This window comes from Dreissena polymorpha, chromosome 10 (genome assembly GCF_020536995.1).
Source record: "Dreissena polymorpha isolate Duluth1 chromosome 10, UMN_Dpol_1.0, whole genome shotgun sequence".
Classification (NCBI taxonomy): domain Eukaryota; kingdom Metazoa; phylum Mollusca; class Bivalvia; order Myida; family Dreissenidae; genus Dreissena; species Dreissena polymorpha.
This window is the reverse complement of record NC_068364.1, coordinates 44,828,882-44,848,875: the sequence shown is the minus strand read 5'-3', so window position 1 is coordinate 44,848,875 and position 19,994 is coordinate 44,828,882.

Genomic DNA, 19,994 nt, shown 5'->3' with positions numbered 1-19,994 from the left:
TACAAGTGAATTATCAGAAGAAATTTATCAACTTTTTGATGTGCAAACAATTATTAATCTCAAGTATCAAAACGTCTTTATGACTTAAAGGGCCCTTTTCGCAGATTTTGGAATGCCTTGAAGTTTGCCATTAAATGCTTTATATTTATAAATGTAAACATTGGATCTAAAAAGCTCCAGTAAAAAAGCAAGAGTAAAATTAAGAAAAGATAAAAAGTAATCTTCAACAGGGCTCAAATGCGAAGCAAAGAAAACGTGTTCAATGTGAAATTCTTTCATATAAAATATAGAAAATAATAATCCTATGTCCAGTGAAGTTAATATTTATTTTTCGTTTAAAATATAATGATAGGTCTTCACATCAAACGAACAATATATAGATTGAGCCTTGTTCTGAGTAAACTGGGCTTAATGCATGTACGGAAAGTGTCATCCCAGATAAGCCTGTGCAGTCCGCGCAGGCTAATCAGGGACGACACTTCCCGCTTTTATGGTATTTTTAATTTCAAGGACGTCCCTCCTTACCGAAAATCAAGTTTAGGCGGACAATGTCGTCCCTGATTAGCCTGTGCGGACTGCACAGGCTAATCTGGGATAACACTTTACGCACAAGCATTAAGCCCAGTTTTCTCAGAACACGAATCATATAAACTAAAAGTATTCTTTCATACAAATATATTTTTTTAATTCGCCAACCGAGCTCGTTAAATTACTAACATTTTCCGTACAGATATAATGTAACATTAAAACAAGTAACATAAAATATAACTTTACATATGTCTCCACCGCAAACAGTTAAAATTTAGAACTGTACAGGAAAAACAACAGTACTTACCTACAATTCCCAGTATAAAATTTATATATGTTACGGCCCTCATGCTGTTTGAACACTATTTCGTATTCCAATGAGTCTTCAAGAGTAAAAAATCTTTAACCGATCGGTATAAACCTTTATCAAAGAACTGTTATGGCGCACTGCAAACAAAACGACACAGATGGTCTTATGGTCTTAAGCATGGTTTTATGACAAAAGACCTAATTGGCTAGGGTCGTCTTTAAAACGCGTTAGGCGAAGTTTACTGAATTAATTTATAACGGGACAAAATATTCAATACAATTTAATACAAATACGCTAATTCAATAAAATAAATACGCGAGCATACATGGACTTGGCGCGTACATAAACTACGACCCAAACCCTAATTTGACCTCCGTCTGTTAAGGACCGGAAAAACATCTTTTAATACAAAATAATTACATAAAGTAATACTTCCAGTAGTTCGAAATACTTATCTCATAATCGTATATATATATATATATATATATATATATATATATATATATATATATATATATATATATATATATATATATATATATATATATTTATATATATATATATATATATATATATATATAAATATATATATATAATTATTTTCAAAGAGGTGCAGTATTTTATTAGCTACATAATTACTATTGTTAATGATCAAAATCGCATAAACGGCCTGTCGAATTAATACGGTCGATTCATTACTTTAACCCTCATTTCCTATATTGAGTTTTGTGTTGTGACGCCTCATAAATGTTTCGCCGCTAAAACGTGACGTATACGATTATTTTCATCGTGTTAAAAGACCCTCGTTTGTGTGGAGTAAATGCGCATATATACCACTTAAACAGGATGATTTGTGCGTCATCGCATACAAGTAGCCGCGTTGAAAAATATTCGCTTATGGAAAATCTTACGCGCATATGCGGAGTCAGAAAGCGTAATTAGTAGTCGCTGGAGTTTTGGGCTTATGAACTTTCGAACTTGTCGTATTGTATTGTTGATACAGGTAATGCGATACACACTGCTTTATTACTAAAACCATACACACTATGATTATTCATTATGCCAAAATGGTACACGCCATGTAAACAATTTACCACTACTCTTGGAAAACAGTAAAATTCGTAGATCTAACTTCAGTAGCAAAAAAAGGATCTGATTTTAACCGACAAATACGTGTCTTTATTCGTAAAAATCCAATACTAACTTGTCCATTACCATTATCAATATGCCACTAAACAACGGTTTCTGATGCAGATATACATGTATGCAGATAATTATGTCTTGTTTTATGTTTCATGTTTGTAATTGTTTAATGAATTGTCAACAATTTGTTAACAGATAACTTTTAATATGCTAGCTCTGCAGATACATCGATTGTGTTTATATAAGTTCGGGGACCAAATGAAAACCGCTTAAGCAATATTTGCAAATGAGCCTATTATATAGAATAATTGAGAAAAAATCCGGTTTAATTAATAAATCTTTACAAATATTTCTTCGAGATGGAGACCGACCGTCAAATCCATTAAAAAACGTTTGACAAACACATAATGTAGTAGCTATGAAGTACGATCTCATCTGAGACCTATGACCGTATTGTGTTCTTTCCATTCATCTCGTTCTGCCCGATCAATCTTATTCAAATGAAAGTACGGTCTCTCTTTGTAATAATTATATGTGGATTGATTAAAAAGCTGAAAATATTTCAAACTCGGTATAAAATATTTCATCAATACATGGTTATATTTGTAATTAGAATAATCATACATATCGGGTGCTTCAAAAACAGATTATAAATAAATGTATGTAAGACTATAATTAAAGCAAATATTTCGTAGACGAAGGTAGGTTTATAAAAAAGTTTACAAATGCGTTTAAAGGCTCACGATCAACATTACCTGCAAACACACGAATGATTATATAACGCTGGAACTGTAAATATTAATGATAAAACAATTGAATGAATTGTCTAGGCTCTTCGTTAAATAGACCTTTGTCACGTTAAGTTGTACAAAAACGACGATGAATTAATGTATGTAACATGATATCAGTGACACAGTATCAATTATAATTGCCATGCGGCCATAACATAATCAAACAAATCCTTGCCTGTAATGGTCGTATTACTAGCTAATTTGAACTTTTGATCATTTAATAATTGGATACATCTGATATCTAGTTTAATTGAATTAGATGGCCTTTCTAATTATCGATTTAAGTAAAGTAGTCCTAACTAGTCCAAGCCAGCCCGCTTGAACTACTTTATGACTACTTAAGCCGATCTTCATATGTAAACCAATTGGATTGTGTATTTCATTGAACTTACAATTAAAACGATTACTGTTTGACGTAACGTCGTGATACGCGATTCAACTCAACGATGTTGCTTAAACGACAGGGGCTCACGTTTTTTTTTGTTCTTGGAAATAAATTCCTAATAAATAGACTGTGTCACTAAACCGTTTCATTTTCGTTTATGCGCCGGTATAAAGCGAGTGAAATATTAAACACTTAAAGTGAAAACGACCAATTTAAATGTGTGTCAACTTGACAAAAGCATAAACTTAGATATATATATATATATATATATATATATATATATATATATATATATATATATATATATATATATATATATCTTTATTGCCTCCATTTTCTGAAGATGTACACGATACAAACAAACGATACAAACATAGCACAAATACAAAAGACAGTCTATGTAAATAAGTAGAGATTAAGTCAAATTGTTATATACATGTATATTTACATGTAAATACATAATTAGTTTCCAAGAATGACATTGAAAGTCGCAATGGTGTACTTTATTTCTCAGTTCTTTGAACGCGTCATATTTATACCCTAATCAGCGTCCAATGCACTTCACTAATAAAGAAAGCGAAATTTGGAAGTGGCAGGTTTAGGGTTCGACGAAATGCGTGGAGGTTTCTTGATGACTATACCGCGAGTACCGATTGTAGAAAATTGGCGCAGTTAATCGGAAACTCTGGGTAGAGTTTTATAGGCAGCAAGTCTGCTATGACGTCATCGATCATACCCATAAAGTTCAACACCAGTGTTGCAGGCTCTACGTTATTCAAGTGTTCGTGCAGTGTTGCGCTTAGTGGCCGAACGGTTTCTACGAACGTTTGTAGACGAGCCGGCGAGTCGGTAAAGGGGCACTCAAAAAGTGCGTGTACCACTTCGATGTGCATATGCTGGTGTGTGCACTTTGAGCATAGGACGGGTTGTTCAGGAGGTTTTTTTACAGCATAACCGAGACAGGAACGTCATGAGCGATTAGCTGTCTGGGCGGATCCTATTGGTGCCAAACTAATAACATGATTATTAATCCACTAAAAACTACTTGTATGGTATTAGGGTCAAAACGGAAAGCTCAAAACATGACAGATCTAAAACTTAAAATTTCAGATACAGTGATCAAAACAGTAAATTGTCAAAAACTTCTTGGCCTTTATATTGACAATACTCTATCTTGGAAACTACACATTAACAGCGTTTGTTCAAAAATGTCATCACGAATGTTTCTTTTGCAAAAAATAAAACCATATTTAACCCTTGAAATGCGTAAGCTCTTCTATAATGGTTATATCTCACCTATATCCGACTACGCATGCGTTACCTGGAGTTCAGCGGCCAAAACGGAAATTAATAGAATAGTCAAAATACAAAAGCGTTGTGGTGCACATATTTTAAATAAAAAGTACAGCACAAATTCAAAAACACTATTTAAAGATCTAAAATGGTTGACTTTCGAACAGCGTAATCACTATTTCACGTCAGTTATTGTATTTAAAGCATTTCACAATCAAACCCCAACATACATACGTGACCTTTTGACACCATCACAAAATATTCACTATAACTTGCGATCTTGCGAAAAGGGGGATTTAAAGCTAGTGCGAATACCAAAAACAAACTATTTCAAACAATCGTTTGAATTTTCTAGCAAAACAATTTGGAATTCGTTACCCCAATCTATACGTCAAACAAACAATTTAATTACATTTAAGAAAAAATTAAAAGCTTATCTTTCTTCCACACTTTATGAAATAAACTGAACATGCTTCATGTTGTTTTAGTAAATAACATTAGTTTAATGTTTAAATACTGTTCTTGCATAAATGGTTATTGTAGTTTTATGTCTGTCATTTTGTTTTTAATTATAATATATATCATTATATGTGTATGCATATATGATTCTTTATGTTTTGTTCATATTGCTCAAGATGAAATATGATGTATTTGTTGTAAATTGTTTCTTGTTAGAAGACCTTGTTGAAAATAAGAAATGTATTATATAAATTGCATATTATGTAATTTCATCTGATGTATTTCTTAACAAGTCTATCTTCTTTAAATAAAGATTTTATTATTATTATTATTATTATTATTCTCGCGACTCTCCATATGGTAGCCGGTTCCAGGCTCTTGTGTACTTCTTTGAAAAACGAAAAATCTTTATGTTGTGCGAGCCTCATACGCCAGTGACTGGTTTCGTGTTGGCGCACTGCTTTTTTACAGACAGATTTCCATTTCTCTTTTGACGGGAATAAGCTGTTGGTCTTAAAGGTCGTTAAGTAGTCTTCAAGGTTGTATTTTTGCAGAATTTTCACAATATCTGGAATAAAGCCAATTTTCCGGTTTTCGCACAAGTCAAACTGACACAGTCTTAAAATGAAAAGCGTATGGCACGGTTCGCCTGTAGGAGCGTGGCATAGTGAGCCAAGGAATGCTAATTTTTGCACGTCGATTAGCGCTTCGATGGAAGTCATTCCCGCAAGGCCGAGCACCATGTCTGAGCGCGTGAGATGGGGGAGACCTTGGGCACGTTTCAAACAAAAGTGGTGGGCTACCTCGAGTTGTTGCATATCGGCAATGGAGATACTGTTCCACAGCTCGCAGCCAAACAGCGCTTTGGGAATGACTGCGGTCTTGTACAGTTTAATCGCGGCGTTTGGGTTTGCTCCGGACCTTACGGAGGGAAAGGAACGTGCCTCTTATTGTCTGTTTCACAGCGTCAATGTCGTTAGGGTATTTTCCACTGATCGACTGTATTATACCACAATGTTTGTAATTTGCCGCTTCAGGTATTGGTGTTGAATCATATGCGATCTGGCGAGCGGGTATTGCTTTGGATCGTTTTCGGCCATAGTCATAACGGCACATTTGAAAGCGTTGTAGGTGAAACGCCACTTGTTGGCGTATGAGTTGCAATTCTCCGCTAGTTCGTTTAAGCCGCGGCGCGAAAACGACAGGAGTACCACGTAATCAGCTTGGGTTGGGGAACATAAGGACTGGTCGCCGATCTTAAAGCCGTATGAGGAGGTCGTGAGTTCGTTTAGCAGATCGTTTATGTAGACGATGTTAAAGAATGGTGTACATATGCTGCCCAGCCGGGTACCCTGTTGAATCGGGTAGGGTTCCGAGACAAATCCGCGTGAGAGTACGCGACTGGTGCAATTTTGGAGTGACTCAAAGATAACTCGGAGTAACTTCCCACAGACACCAAGTTGGTGAAGTTTGTAAACCAGCCCGTTGATCCAAACTTTGTCGAAGGCGGACTGAGCGCCCAGATAACACGCATGGAGGCTGCTTCCACGTTCGCAACAGTAGTCGTATCATTATGATACCATTTTGCAGTTTTTGTTTTTCTGGAACCCGTATTGTAGTTTGTTGAGTTTGGACCATGCTTTTCAAATAACTTTGCGACCACAGAAATAAGTAATATAGCCCGATAGCTGTTGGGGTCGGTCGGTTGCTTCCCCTTTCCTTTATGCAGGGTGACAATAAGACCATGTTTGAAACCGTTAGGTACTTGGCAGTGGGTCAGGATCGAGTTAAAGACTTTTACAAGACACTCTGTGAAGGTTGGGCCGCCATATTTCAGGTGTTCATATGTGATGTTGTCGAGTGATGTGCTTTTGTTGTTTGGTAGTTCCTTGATTATTTGATCCAGTTCAGTTGCGTTTGTTTCGTAGGCAATTTCTGTGTAGTCGTGATCGACGTCTGGAGTTTTGAGGTACTCTTTTACTGAATTTTCAACTAGTTCTTTGTGAAAAGGGTCGAACTTGAGGTTTTCTTCGAATGAGTAAAGGCGCTTGAAGTGGGAGTTCCAACCTCGGAGCACCCAATCGATGGTTGTCTCCCGCTTCCTATCGAAATCGAGTTCGCGACCATTTTGTTTGCTTTTTGCGCATTTGGAGTTGACAACTTTTCAGAAAGCTGTTTGATCTATTTCGGCTAAAGTGTCTATTTTCTCCATTTCATTGTAACGGTGACTGGCCATGCAAAGGTTTCGTCGAAAGGTTTTCTTCATTGCTTTGTAGTGCGCATATTCTTGTGAACCAGTGCCCCTACCGCTCCAGATCCATGCAAGGCGTGCTAGGCGTAGTTGGCGATGTTTGTTTTTAAGTTCGGAAGACCAAAATGGTTTGAGGAAGCGTTTGTATTTCGTTTTTAGACGCATTTTTCTGTCGCAGAACTTATACATCGGACTTTATTGGAGTACGTCTCATTTACGCCTGTGTAGTCCAACTGAGTCGCGCACAGATGCTTACGGCGTTCTTGTATTCATTGATTTCATTGGAGTTATACCAACGGTATGTCACCCTTGGTAGTGCTTGAGAAGAACATGTTTCATCTTGGCGTATATCGATAGAGAGGCTAATAAAAACTGGGAGATGGCGAGAAACGTTCAGTTGTGCATCAGGTATGACCCCGCAGCTGTTGGCTATATGTGATAAACGTTCGTCTAGTAGTACATGGTCAATGCGCGAGGGATTGACAGCATTGTAAGGGTAAAACGTAAATGGAGGACCTGTGCATGACACTGTGTCCGTAGCAACATATAAATGGAGAGATTTAGCAATTTCCGTATAGTACATGTCACGTGATCGGAGATGAGTGGTGACGTCTGATCTGGGAAATCTGGCGTTGAAGTCGCCCATAATCAAGATGTAATTAGAGTCGGTGTGCTAAGTACATATGTCCCATAGTTGGTCCACTGCGCTTTTGAAGCTGCTAATGTCATGATTAGCCGCAGGCAGGTAGACTTGTAGTATGAGAATTGAGTTAGAGCCGCAGCATATGCGTATGGCTGCAATTCTGTCGCTGTATGTGTCTACGATTTCAACCAGGTTATCAAGATCTTTATGCCACATGATCGCTACGCCACCATTCCCGAAGTAACGACCATTGGCGTGGGCTGGGTTGGCGCATGTGATGATATTCGCACGATAGTTTTTGTCAATACTGTTTAAAATGTTAGCGTTGTTGTCAAGGAGCCAATGTTCTGAGATGCCACATACAGATTTTCGTTTGGTGTTCAATTCTTTCAGTAAATACGGTATGGCTGTCATTAAGCCTGTAGCGTTATATGAAAGTAGGCGTAGATCCATGTTATTTCGTGAAAGAGCTGCTGCGGTTTGTTTCGTGTCGAAAACGACGCACGTATTCATTGCGCTGAATCCATGGGCGGCATGATATGCCTTCTGGCCAAGTGATGCCAGCGTCAATTTTCTCAGCCTGCTCGGTGTCAACTACAATTTGAGCAACTTTGCAGTCTTCGCGAGATGTTACAAGAAATTTCACAGATCTATATGTTATTCTCATATCATTTGTGAGAAAGTCTTCTAGGCCTTCAAGATCGCTGTCTTGGCCGATGCCCTTCAGAACGAAGGATTTGTGATGCTTTCTAGCGACTGTGCTGAAACGACCGCGACGCCGGTTTTGTTGCTGGAAGCCATCCAGATGCGTCGCAACATAGAGATCATGTTGTGAGGTGTGCTGTAAGTTGTGTGAGTCGGGCTGCTCGATAACGCTCTGGTTGCGCACTGGGCTCTAGTTACAAGCAGATGCTCTGATGGAGGTAATGTGTCGATGAGTATTTCGCGTTGTTGGCGCGCTCCTGTGGTGTTGTGTTGTTCCATTGAGCAGGGGTGCATAGCTCTGGGAGCTGGTTTCGGGCGCACAGTCTGTTGGATTTCGGTCAAGCATGACATGGTATTTGTGTTGATGCTTATGTCTGCTGGAGTAACTTCTCGTGTTTTTTATTTTTGATCAGCCGCACTGTCTTCCGCGACAATCATATGGGCGTATGTTGTTGAGCACGCGCACGTTGGTTTCATGCCGGAGAGCCTTAGACTATCTTGGATGCTGTTACACACTCTATCAAGCTTGGAGCTAATTGTCGATGTGAATTTTTCGAGCACCGATTCGACTCTTTCGCCGAAATTGTCAGAGGCAATTTTATGTTCACATTGTTTGAGACGTGTATGAACAGATTTCAGTACTGCTTCGTGTTCCGACTTACTTATAGTGTCGCTAGTGGAGCGCGTAATGTCGTCTTGAAGCCTTTGCGTCAAATTGTTTAACATGATTTTGTTACTGTTTTTTATTGAGGTTTCAGCATCCTTTAACTGTTTGATGCAAATAGAGTTGTCGCGTACCGTTGTTTGTAGAGCAGAAATATTATCCGAAAGAGTGTTCCGTGATTTTTCAAGTTTCATTAGTGTTCGCGATATGGCTAGAATTCCATTTGACAGAACCAGATTGTCGGTATTCGAGTTGCTTACGTCGAGATGCTTGCTAATGATGTTTGAGCATGATTGTAATTCTGACTTTACTGTGTGAAGATCGTTATGTAACGTGTCCATGTTCTCGTTAACTTTGAACATATTTGTTTTCAGTAAAGTAACTTCTGCTTTCAGAAACGCAACAGTCTCTTTAAGATCAATCATGTTCCGATCTTGAGTTTGGTTCCGAGCTGGTGTTGGTTGTGAATTGACTAACATTGCGTGCTGGGAACGGTATAGATCGTCGACGTTAATAACATTTTCATCTAGGAACTGCTGAAGTAGGTAGCAGTCTTCGGCGTACTTTTTCGAGCGGTTAGCTCCGCGGCGTTCCTTAAGACTTCCGGTCGGGCAATTTTCACATAGACGCGCTCGTCGAGATAAGTCTTGGCGGTATTGTGGCAGAGTGCTGTCAATGTTTTCTGACATGTCTAGCAGTTAAGATATGTATGCGTCTTTCACCAAACCAAAGAGTTCATTGTTGAGGCGATCAAAGACTACGTCGTCAACTTGAAGTGATGATTCAAGGATCTGCGATATGAGTGATTGCGAACTTTCTTCAACGTTTTGACTAAATTGTCTTGTTTGTCCGCATTGAATATCTGGTGAAGACGGGTATTTTTGCACAGAGTTCAGTGTCGTAAAGCACAGGTTATCCCCCGTGAGTGACATGCTTTCATAATAATCCGCGGGTGATCTTGATTTATTTTTTTTATCGTGTCATTGTGTTCTCCGTCAAGTATGTCACACGATTATCTAGTTTTACCTTTAAGTTAATACATAGTTTGTGCGTTTTTGTATCGGCGCCTCTTATTATTGTCCATAGTCTAACACGAAAGAGAAATATGGCAATAAATGGTGATCTGGGCAAAGAAAATGGTATCTTGACACCTGAAATTTTGAGGTGGGGAATTTTAATAGGGATATTGGTCGTCGGACATTTGGATTTTGTAAAAAATGTTCATATTAGCATCTGAAATAGTGATCTTGTGTCTTGAAACCGGGATATATGTTATAACAAAAGTGAATATGAGCACACGAAATTAGGATCTTGCGCATCTCTACCGCTTATTACTGGCACCTGAAATGTGATTATTGGAATCAGTAATGTAACCTTAGGCATCTGAAACTGAGATCTTCCGCACGAGAAATTGTGATCTGTCATCTGTCATTGGAAACCTGGACGGTTGAAACGGGTATTTATTTTACTTACAATGGAAACTGTAGGAGTCTGAAAAAGGGATCTTTGGCGTCTGAAATGGGAATCGTGTAATTGGGCATCTGTGGCACATGAGAGGGGGATTTAGGGAATCTGAAATGCTGATATCGGGCATCTGAAAAGCGATATTGAGGATTATAATCGGGTATCTGGTCATTTTAAATGGTAATCTTGTTCAACTTAAATGGGGATCTTAGGCAACTTTAATCATCTGGGTACCAGAAATGGGAATTTTGGCCCCCGAGTTTTTATCTGCATAAGTTTGGAAACAGGAAAACGGTCGCAATCCGATTTACTCAATATTTTTTTATGATTTGAATATACACATTTTATAAACAAGGAAGATTATATCCGTAGAGGACTTTAAACGATCGAAGATATGGTTATTTTACTTTTGTTTTATCCAAGCGTCTACAGCAATTAAATTTATTTACAGCAAACCGCCCGGAAATGTAACCGCGTAAGGTCACGCTGTTAACGAATGGTTTCCATTACAATCTATTGTTGTTAAATACATTGCGTGTAAGAATTGCGTTGCTTTTTTGCGAGTATCAACAGACATGGTAATCATTACACTTATAATACCGAACATCCTTTGGGATGCCATATTGTATCTAGAATAAAGGCTGTACGATTCTCTTGTTGATTGTCAGACTTGATGTCGATTATGGAATACATTATTATGCAAACATGTGTCACTGATGCAACTTGTGGCACGAAACTTTCACTTATTAACATTCAATTATTAAACTATCCATAAGCGCCCGCTAAAATAAGTTTGTCTGATCTAAATTCCAGTACAACAACACGTGGGACAAGTTGCTTCACGCTGATGATATTCCTCCTGTGACAGAAAAAAGACGCTAACTTTGCCAATTTGACCGGTACCGGTGCCAAAAAAGGACAAGAAAATCGCTGAATGTATTCAATATGCCTTTTGATTTGAGAAGGTCCATATACAAGACTAATGACACGCATTGCTAATGCCATACTATGCTCATGAATTTGATTAATAATAAATTGTGAGGTTACGTGTATTTATAATACGATCAACCGACTAACACTCGTAACAATCGACACGTTCAGCGCATGAAATTGCGTTTGTTTAATTTGTATGACTACAAAAAAAGAGAACAAACCAGAAAAATAGTAGAAAAGACGTCGCGCAAACTTTTGTCTTCATCTATAAACGAAGTCCATGTTAAGAATATGATATTGCCTACGAACAAAAGCATGAGGCTAAATTCAACAAGAAAATTTTATCCGCAGTTTGTTCGGGAAAGCCAGTCCCGTTTTTAAGCTATTTAATGTACAAAACCAATGTTTATCGCACGAAATAAATAATTCGCGTTAAAAACAAACTTCGGTCTTACTCATATTTGGCGGACGTTAAATATATTAATATTTTATATTAAAGAATTCGTGAATTATTTAATATAAACGCATTCTAGTCATGTTGGTTTCGGGTGACATTATTTCATCATTAAAGATGGAGTGACGAATATTATTAATACACTTTACCGTATTGTAATTCTCGAATAAAGCAAACTCGCTCACGTAATTGAGCTGTCTTGTTTATTTCGATTACAGTGTATGTTGCTCAGAAGAGTAAGCGTGTATGCTCTAGTTGAGTTTATTTTAAACCTAGAAGAATGGAAATTTAGAAATAAACGAAACATAATGCTTATTTGATAGGTGTTGAATATAAGTAAGTTTATATTTCTCGAATCGAATATAAAACATTTCCGTGTTTAGAATTCTCGATATTGAAAAATATACATATATTTTAATACAGTAAGTGTGCATAACTTGTTCAGATCTTTCAATATAGTTTGTTATGAAAATACCTCTGTTTTGTTCTTAATTCAGTGTAATTACAAATGATGTTTTAATGCTCTTCTTTACTAGTTGTGTGTAAAGTTAAGCATAATAATCATCTATTGCTGCATAATAAAGTGTTACATACTATCTCTGAATTGTATCTGATCAATTTGAAAGTTCAATTCGCATTCCTTCGTTATACAATAAACGCACGCGCTTTGTTAACATAGACACTTGTATTGGAAAAACCTGATTAATGTATATTACTGCTTCTGTCGATAACCTCTATTTTTTTCATTCACGACAATAAACAGCTGTATTTTATTGTTGTTTTGAAACGTGACTTGATTGGCCATTTGTTTAAACATTTAAGCATAATGTCTTTACATTGAAATTTGATGAATATTTATTTCAAAGGTGCCTACCTTTAAGACTTTCATTAAGACATAACATTGTGTTGGGTACTATGCAAATGTTACAGACTTACTCTTAGACAACTTCAGGGCCTGATATTGTCGTCGTTACTTAAAGAATTACATAGAAGTATACATTAAATTGAAAATAACACTTCATACTAACCAACCGAATTTCTATTGAGGTTTTGTCTTCGATGTTTGACTGCGTTTGATAATGCGTCTTGGAATACCACAACATATTTTGCATCGTGTTTTCTTTGAAAACTTCACAACTGGAGTTTATTGTTTATATCCTTATTTAAAAAAGAAAATTCGTGTATTTAAATGTATTACAGTCAGCATTTAAATGACCATATTCGTATAGCAATTCTTACTAATTAACGTGGATAAGTTTGTTGATTTAGGCAAAGTCGCAATAAAACAGCACGCATGTTTTTAGGTAAATGTGTTGCATAACTTTAAAATTAGGCGATCAGTAAATATCATATTTCACATATATTCTAAAATCGCATTTATGGCGTATATATGGGGACATTTGACTGTTATTTAAAACTGGAAAAATATCCCATCACTTTAAATTGCAAGATTTAATCAAAGCGCTGAAGGCACTGAAGTTGTTCGCTTTTGCATAATCTTAGATGAAACTCAGTTTTCAAAATTATGTTATAACTTTGTATATCGCAAGTTTGAAATGAACACAACCCATTCAAATGTATAAAGAGTGTGTCTTGAAGCACAGGTCGAGATGTGGGTGCACTGTTTATCCTCATATTTATGTTATAGAGATAACTTAAAATAAAAACAATATGTCTCTTTTTTTCGCAATTGATTGCTGCACTGGCAACCATCTTTAGAATTTTGGTTGCCTTGCTAAAGAATAACAATATAAAGAAGTGAAACTCCAGCTGCTGGAGCAGTAAGCCTAGAATCATGTAAATGTTGTGTTATGTGTATCAAATACCTTTATTTATTTTCTTTAAATTATTGAGCAACAATTTTGCCGACATGACAGACTTTTAATGCATCATGTCTTGTTGTGAGCCGGAATTGAATCATTTCCTATGGCTATTTGATCCACAGTCGCCAATTTGTATTCTATGTTTAATTAGATTGAGCTGTTTCAAGCTTTGAAAAAGCTAGTTGCCCTGGTTTTTAGCCCAACTGTAACTTTGAAATAGAGTTTCCTGGGCTTAAATCTATTGGCCCCAGGCTAACAGGCAACCACTAAACCTGTAAGTTATTCATGATGTAAGATAGTGTATTGAACTCATTCAATTTGCAAGTATGAAACCATTAAAGGGACCTTATCACGTTTTGGTAAATTGACAAAATTACACGATTTAATAATTTGGAGAGTTCTGTTGTTGTCGTTATATTTTTTTTTCATACTACGAGGATTGCTTATATAAAGTATAAAATACATCTCTCATAGTATGTGCACGGATGGCCGAGTGGTCTAAACTATAGACTTTTATTCCAGGGGTCAGTGGTTTGAGCCCAGTTTAGAGTAACTTTATTGTTTCTTTAATATTTTAATGGAGCTTTTAAGATCCAATGTTTACATTTATAAATATTAAGCATTTAATGACAAACTGTGAAAAGGTCCATTTTAGATGTTTACTTAAAAATGCCACAAGGTAAACATTTAGAACTCGTTTTTTTTTATATATGATTTAAACGTGATTACCTTGTCAGCGAGGAAACTTTGAAGTAATTATCACTTTTATCTTTTTTTCAAATCATTAATAGAAAAGATAATTTATGCTTCATTTTCGGAAAACATGGCTTAATGCATATGCATTAATTGTCATCCCAGTACCAGAGACTCTCTTTAAACGAAAAACTCAGAAAGTGTCGTCCTTGATTAGATTGTGCGCACTGTACATGCTAATCAGTGTACACAGGCTAATGCATTAAGCCCCGTTTTCCATGAACGCAGCCAATATGTGCAGATTTCAATGACAAACTGGCCAATGTCGTCGCACAAGCTGTTAAACACTATTGATTACATACACACACTCGCTGTCTGCAGTGTACCAGTGGTGAAGTATAAACAGGCAGATACGGTGGTTATCGTTCTTAGCGTAGTAAAGAGCAGACTGACTTGCAAAATGTGGTCTTAACATTAGTTGTCCGCTAGCGCGAACAACTAAAAAGTACTAGAATCTGTACAAATTCATATTATAATTGTGAACTTTTGTTAAAGCAAAACATGTTTATGTTACATTTGAGCAAACAATTTATTTTAACAGGCGAAAATTTCCAATTTTCGCATTGCACCTAACGTCATGACTACTAAATGGCTGATATATGAGCTATCCGCTCCTCATTTGTAGTCACATTCTTCCGCACGTGTCCACGTGCCATTCCTTCGCACATGTTTATGTTATCTATTTACTAAGTAAATAAAGATTTAACCTTTAAAGGGATCTTTTCACGCTTTGGTAAATTGACAAAATTGAAAAAAGTTGTTTCAGATTCGCAAATTTTCGTTTTAGTTATGATATTTGTGAGGAAACAGTAATACTGAACATTTACCATGCTCTAATATAGCCATTATATGCATCTTGTGACGATTTTAAAACCTAAAAATTATAAAGCGTTGCAACGCAAAACGATTGAATAATTTGGAGAGTTCTGTTTTTGTCGTTAAATTTTGTGAAACTACAAAGATTGCTTATATAAGGTATAAAATACGTGCAGCATGTGTACTCGGCGGAATAGCTCAGTAGGCTAAAGCGTTTTTACTTCAGGACTATGGCAGGACTCCAGGGGTCACTGGTTCGAAACCTGGTCCGGGCAATGTTCTTTTCCTTTTTTAAATTTTATTCTTGATTTTTTACTGGAGCTTTTACGATCCAATGTTTACATTTATCGATATAAAGCATTTAATGAATAAGTTAAAAAATGCCAAAATCTGTGAAAAGGCCCCTTTAATAGTTTAAAAAAAGCGTGCCTTTGGTCTGTGTGCTGTCAATTCAACAGGAACATTTTGTTAATATTTCAGACGAAAATACTACTCATACAGCCAAACATTACGGTATGTGTGTTTTATATTTCAGTTTAAAGCAGCATACAGATGTGTGCTTTTGTGAAACTTTTAAACCACAGTTAGAACTTAAAATACATGTAATTAAATTGTCGCCTCAAATAATGGCAAATGCTTGTCACTACAAAGCCACTGTCGAAACGTTGAATAAATTGCTCAAATCATCATTAAAGTAGCTAATTACAAGCCACGTGGTTGCATGTCTTTACCAACTTGAATTTCGAATAAATTGTTAATCTGTTGACACAAAATAAATCACATAATTCAATGCATGTTCTATTCGCGTTTTCTGTTTTGGAACTATTAGACACTTGACATAGGCGAAACAAAAAAGCAATATTAAATGAATGGATGATGTTAAAACGAATTTAAAACTGCGGGTCCTCTTTAGATGTCCAAATTGCTTGGAAATTACTATAGTTATAAATACTGTCTTCAAAGCAAGTTCTGTTTTTTCTAGAAAACCTCCATTTAGTGATTGGTTGTAAAATATATGTAAATACATTTCGGTTCTAATATAGTTTCTTGCCTTTTTTCACTGCATTTATTTAATATATTTTAAACGTGCACATACGACATTTAAATGCAGATGCACATATAGGAATATATATATATGTATATATATATATATATATATATATATATATATACATTAAAACTTTTAGTATAAAAACATGTGTAAGCACGTCAAAATGGCATTTCCCCAGGCGGGTTTAGCACAGAAGACCCAATGTGCCTGGACTTGAATATATCGCTTGTGTTTCCGATCATGTCGCAGCGGCGCTTGAAAATTTCACGAGCGCTTGCAAACTCTGATCCGAATATTGTCTGCATTCGGCCTACGACCAATCAAAACACAGAAGAGCTAATCAGCTGAGTGTGCACGAGGGGCTTTGCCAATCTCTTGCACGACGGTCACATTACATTCACCTCTGTGTTGGGCTCAGAACGGACTATTGTTATGAAAGCGTCTTATTCATGTCATGATCATTCCAAGCGTTCATCATTGAGGTTACAGTATACTAAACAATCTCTTGCACGACGGTTACATTGCATTAACTGCATTACAGAAAACCATCTCATACCATGATATCTTATATCAGTCTTAATTCATTATTATATAAAATTGATATGTTTTTATGTTAAGAAACCAACATACATACACACGTCGAAGCAATTCCTAACGTAACTCAATAAAAAAGTATGTTCAATTGTTTACATTTGTGAAGTGCATGTAATGATTCCATCTGCGTAAATGGGCGATAAAATAGTTCCAAAGAGTTGCATTAAAACTCGCAAGTTTTTGCACGAATTATCGTACATTTAAAAGTCATATTTCTTAATTTAATGCATGCGATCTTAAATATCCACTCAAATATACATTGAATGCGTTTGTTCGGTTTTAGCTATTTGGTAGACAAAATGGCGTGCTGAGTCTTACGCAGAGTTGTATGTGATAGCAAGGAACGACAACTCTGCGTGGAGATTGGGGCTTTGCTACGACGTGTGAACAATTATATCCGAACAAACGGCACCCGGAATATCGGCACTCTGCGTTTTTTGCATCCCATGACAATCGGTACCGCATAAAGTTGTCTACCAGGACAATTTGACACAGAACTCCTCTGTCGTAGTGCTATTGCTGCTATCCGGGCAAGATGCTGTAGGCAGCTGTTGCATGTCTTTTTCCGATTTATACTCGAATAAAAAACATTTGGGCGATTTGTCGTGGCGCTGTCGAATGCGTTCCATCAATTCGTCATGTTTCTGCATCGCCCAGAAACTCTAACCCGACCCGAAATAAAGAAAACTTTGTATTGTAATCGAGTATGTATGGTGGCAAATGTCCGGTATGAAGCAGGTGAATTTCCCTTGCTGCAAATTATCGGAATGCAGCTTAAAAAACAAACAAACTCGGGATCCGATTGTCCAGGTCGACACATTACCGAGATGCCGATTGTCCGGGAAGGAGTGAAGGCCGAAACCGCAAGGAGTCGAAAGTACAGGTGCCTTTTGTCCTTATATCGTTAACGATTTACGAGTCGTTTATGGAGGCCAATAATGGTGGTTGTTCCCTTATACTGGTCGATAATTCTTGATTATTTCCGGTACACGTGGTGTAATTCAAGAAAATAATCAGTAACGTATGTGTGTTGCGGCAGTGCGTTATTGAAGTTATAATTACTAAGATGAAAACATGAGGAGCGCATCTTTCCGCTACCGAAACACTGAACAACTGGCAGGTTCAAGGCAGCCTACAGGGCACAAAGAAGAAGGCTGATAAGACAACGGAGTGGGTGACCATGCATTTACGGAAATTGACAACCATATGTACAAGCTGGCAGCTGTTGCTTTGCTCCTCACTACATCTACAGCTGTAAGGTACTTGATTGGGCTGACAATAGCACAATAACAAACAAAATATTCCTTTTTTTGCTTAAATATCTATATGTATTTAAATCAAAGCCATTAAAAAGATCTTATTTCAGAGTAATTTACCAATTGTGAATATTTCAGACTGCGAGTGAAGATTTAGCCCAATGAAAAGGGTAAACAAATGTTAAGCGTGCTCGTATGGAGTCTGCTGTCCTCAATTCTGTGATGATAGTCAGAACAGAAGGACCAGACATACAGGCAATGAACTTCGGGAGAATGGTGGATGCCTGGCACAGGAGAAGCCATGGATTTTTTAAGTTAACATTGCATATCAGTATACGTTAACTATGTAAATGTATTTTTTTTTGGAATACGGACAAAACCCCTTCCGGATAAAAACCCTCCCGTCATTTTCATAGGGGGCGGACGAAAACCCTCCCATTAATAAACATGAGCGGACAAAAACCCTCCCGTGAAAAAAACGGGGGAGGACAAAAACCCTCCCATGAAAAAACGGGGGCGGACAAAAACCATCCCGTAAAATAAATTTAACACTGACAAATGTAATTGTTTCACTTAATGTTGCATTCATAATTCCGACAAAGTTACCCATTGTGTGTTTTGTGTATTGTGTTGTCAGGGGTGTGAAATTGAAAGAAAATGTGTATCCATTACCTGTAAACATTTCTTTCTAATGTGCATACATATCCGATAATCCAATATCATAACAACATCAATTAAAACATAAAATGAGGCCATTTATAGACAAGTGAATTTAAATTTAGATTGAATGCAAAACGATACAGTGCAACGTTTAATCGCGTCATACGCTCATTCATGCAAAAAACGTGCTTTCCGGGAAGTTTCTGAATCCTTTGCGAGAATGAAAGTAAAATTCTGTTAACAACTAACAACTCGTTAGCATGTAACTAATTTGTCTTAATTACTTATTTACGTTATCTTTGACTGTAACGTTTTCAATTGCATTTTTTGCGGACAATATATAAAGCATACTGTATTGTCAAATATGTCAATGATTCGGTTATTTAGGCCCACTAATCAGCTAATCATAACAATGAACTAGTTAATGGCATACAATAAAATATATCAAAATAGCAAACTGTGAATCTGCAACTGCGGACAAAAACCCTCCTGTGAAAGCAATTAAACACCGACAAATGTAATTGCTTCACACAATGTTGCATTCATTAATCCGCAAAATGTACTCAAAATAGCAAACTGTGAATCTTCGTTTTAATTTTAAAATTTTAGTTTTTAATAAGTTTAATCACAGGATCAATGAAAAGCAATTAAACGCCGACAAATGTATTTGCTTCACACATAATTGGCGTCAAATGGGTGTAAAATAACAGCATTTCAATTCGGAAATATTTTAGTTATTCAATATATAGTGTAATGTTAACTACTGAAGTGAAGTCACTTTTACAAAAAAATAAATATCTCGGATAACCGACAACAAAATACAAATGTCGGAAACGACATTCGGAAATGACCGATTTCGAATTAAAAATACATAAATTATCGTTGGTACTTGAATTCGTGGCTCAGATTTCACGGGATGGTTTTTGTCCGGTCCCGTTTTTTCATGGGAGGGCTTTTGTCCTTCCCCGTATTTTTCACGGGAGGGTTTTTGTCCGTCCCCGTTTATTCATGGGAGGGT